Genomic DNA, 3,485 nt, shown 5'->3' with positions numbered 1-3,485 from the left:
AAAAAAAGAGAGAGAGAGATGAGGTCTCGCCAAGGTGCTCAGGCTGATCTCGAACCCGTGGGCTCAGGCAATCCTCTCACCTCAGCCTACCAAGGTGCTGGGATTACAGACATGAGGCATTGTGCCCGGCCCCTAACGCCTAATCTGAACAATGTGGGGAGCACTGTCAGCCTACGGATGTGTTTGATTTGTCTTAAATCTAAGTGACTTGACAGCATTTAAAAACTGGGAAATTAGCCAGGTGCGATGGTATGTACCTGTAATCCCAGCTACTCGGGAGGCTGAGGCAGGAGGATCACTTGAGCCTAGGAGTTCAAGACCAGCCTGGGCCACATAGTGAGACTCCATCTAAAAAGAAAAAAAAACCTGAGAGATTCCTCATTAAAAATTGATTCTAAAAAAGGAATTTCCAGCTTTCCTCTAAAAGTTAGGAGACCTAGCCTGGCACAGTGGGTCACATCTATAATCCCAGCACCTTGGGAGGCTGAGACAGGAGGATCGCTTGAGGTCAGGAGTTCAAGATCAACCTGGGCAGCATAGGGAGACCTCATCCCTACAAAAAAAAAATTAAAAAATAAAACAGCCGGGTTCGGTGGCTCAGCCTGTAACCCTACGCCTTTGGGAGGCTGAGGTGAGTGGATTGCCTGAGCCCACGGGTTCGAGACCCGCCTGGGCAGGGAGACCTCATCTCTACAATAAATCAAAAATCAGTCAGGCGTGGTAGCGCGTGCCTGTAATTCCGACTACTCGGAAGGCTGAGGCAGAAGGATCGCCGGAGCCCAGCAGGTCGAGGCTGCGGTGGCCGGGAGCAGCCACTGCACTCCAGTCTGGGCGACAGAGTGAGACACCGACTCAAAAAAAAATAAAAATAAAAATAAACAAAAGGTTAGAAGATCTGGGGACAGTGAGTCTGCAGCCTCCCTCAATAACAGGAGTTGGAGTTAAGCAGACTCTGCTCTGTCCCAGGCATTTGCTTTGGGACTCAGGCCTGGCCACTCCCATCCTCCCATTCACTTCTAGAACCTGCTGTCCCTGGAAGCATCCTTCCTTGTTCAGGATCCTGGTAAGCTGGACTTTGGATGAGCTAGGGGAGGTTCAGAGAGGTTAAGTGGCTTGCTCACAGTCACACAGTTGGAGCTGGGCCTGGCAGCCATGCCTGCCACCTGGTTCACCTGTTTTATCCCCACTCCACGGAGGACAAAAGGGAGACTCAGAGAGCAGGGCAGCAAATTGGCCCAAAGTCACCCAACCAGTGAGCACGGACCTGAGACCACCAGAACTGCCTTTTCAACATTGCCCTTCTTAATGGCTTTATGAACTGTCCCCAGACCCCCAGATTCCATCTCCCCTGAGACGGCCTCAGTGGGCTCCCGCCAGCAGCCTGGAGGTCTGCCAGGCAGAGGGGCTGCGGCTTTGGCTAGGAAAAAGGACACTGACAAGGCCTATCGGACGGAGGCCAGGGCAGCCTGAGACCAGAGCTTCCTGGTGCTTTGACACACAAAGAGCAGGGCAGGGGTGAGCGAGGGTTGCTACCACCCCACATCTGAGCTCCCGACCTGCAATATCCCTCCTGCAGCACCCCCCACCCGCCCGACCCATTCGTTCCGTCTAAAGTCCCAAATTGCACAGAGCTTGCTCACTGAGAACAGCTCTACGTTCAAGTTCAGGCTCAATCTTCTCTGCTCAGCAACGCCCCCCATTGCTGCGTGCACGTGGTCACAATACGTGCTAAGCTCTTAGTGCCGTGCCTGGTGCATGGGAGGTTCACCATGCAGGCCTGATGGCCGAATGGATCAGTGGGCCCCCATTTTACAGATAGGGAAACTGGGGCCCTGGGTCGCTCGGTATATAGCAATGCTGGGTTTGGTGCCAGGGTGCAATGGATCCCGGTCTGGGCTTTTGGCCACCATGCTGACTCCCCACTAGGCAGGCCTTTTGGGGGTGGGGGTGGAGCTGGAAGAGCCACCACCGGGCTTTGCTGGACTCCGACCATGGTGGCAGTCCCCTCTTGGGCTTTGTCAGAGAAATGGCTTTCCAGGAATGTCGTGCTCTGCAGGGGACAGGGGCCTCATGTCTCTGCTCCCCACACCACCCCAACACCTTGCTCAGTGTCCACGTGGCACTCTTTGGCCAGCAGGTGCTTGTTCTCCTCCCCCCCTCCTGAGGCCAGCAGGTAATGGCAAGGTTCAGGAGGAGGGGACAGGAGAGCCTCAACCTTCCAGAAGCCTCTTCGGGATTGTTAGGTTTGAAAGACTTTTCAAGCCCCCCCAACCTTTCTGAGATAACCACATTCACCAAATAGCCCACGGAAACCACAGGACAGACTGGCTGGCATTTATTGGGCAGACCCAGGGCCTCGAGGCTAGAGATTTGGGCTGAAGTGGGAGGAGGGAGGTGGAGTCACACGTGGAGACCCTGAACCTGGCCTGCAGGTGAAGGAGCCCTGAGCTGGTCACCCCCTGAGCCCTCTTCCAGGGGCTGCAGAGACTGCGTGCCGTTTCAGCCAGTGAGGCCACCCCCATCCCAAAGAGCACGGGGAACCTGCACCCAGGAATGTCGGCACCATCCCCAGGACTTGCCCTGTGCTATCTCAGGGAAGCCTCCTGGAAATCCTCTGAGGGGGCCACTGCCCTGCCCCCGTACTGGCGGAAAAACGGAGGGGCAGAAAATGGCTTTCCCAGAGCCACCTGAGCTGACAAGCTGTGGAGTCCAGGTCTGAACCCTAGGCTAGGAGCCCACCCTCTGCCAAGATCCTTGGGAATGGCTTCAGCTGAGTGGAGAGGCAGGGCGCATGGGTGCTGGTCCTGACCCTTTTCCAGACTGGCTTTGTTCACTTGGGTGGGTCTCCTGCCCGCTCTGGGCCTCAGTTTCCCCATTTCTAACAAGAAGCACTTATTACTGCTGTTTTCCAAAACTGTCGCCCCCTGACTAGGGTGAAGGTGCTGACATTCTCCGTGCGGATTTCCCGTGGTCTTTGGGACGGGGTGGCCTCATCACTGGCTGAAGAAGCACGGTCTCTCTGCAGCCCTGGACAGGGGCTCAGGGGATGGCCCGCTCACGGCTCCTCCACCCACGGGCCAGGCTCAGGGTCCCCATGTTTGACCTCACCTCCCTCCGCCGACTTCAGCGCAAATCTTCAGCCTTGAGGCCCTGGGTCGAGGCAAACTCCCCCCACCCCTCAACCCCCCAACCGCCGAGAAATAGCAGTGCCAAAGGTCCCAAGAGGCCCCCGGGAAGCCCCCGACTAGGCCGGTGACCTGGGAGGAGAGTCGTCTGGCTCTCCGCACAGCCAGGGCCTCCCGGGGACGGGGTGCGACGTGCCCGCGTGGCTGGGACAGCCCCACGCCCTCGGGAACCCCCAGGGTATACGGACCGGAGTGTGGGGAGGGGTCCGTACACCGGACAGGCGCCGGGACAGGCGCAGCGGGGCGGCCCGGGCGCCGAGCGTGGACGTGAGGGGCGCGCGTGCGGCGCGATCGCGGGTG

General features: G+C 57.8%; 1 protein-coding gene across 1 annotated transcript in view; it reads right to left on the bottom strand.

Moving 5' to 3' along the window:
* SYT12 (synaptotagmin 12) overlaps positions 1 to 3,485 on the bottom strand; it is a 29,723-nt gene that overhangs the window by 25,425 nt on the left and 813 nt on the right. The gene's annotated exons all lie outside the window — the stretch shown is intronic.

The sequence above is a fragment of the Carlito syrichta genome, unplaced genomic scaffold, assembly GCF_000164805.1.
Source record: "Carlito syrichta isolate Samal-C Ts95f unplaced genomic scaffold, Tarsius_syrichta-2.0.1 Scaffold306867, whole genome shotgun sequence".
NCBI classification, from domain to species: domain Eukaryota; kingdom Metazoa; phylum Chordata; class Mammalia; order Primates; family Tarsiidae; genus Carlito; species Carlito syrichta.
The sequence above is the reverse complement of the archived record's forward strand: the minus strand, read 5'-3'. Positions and strand labels throughout refer to the sequence as shown.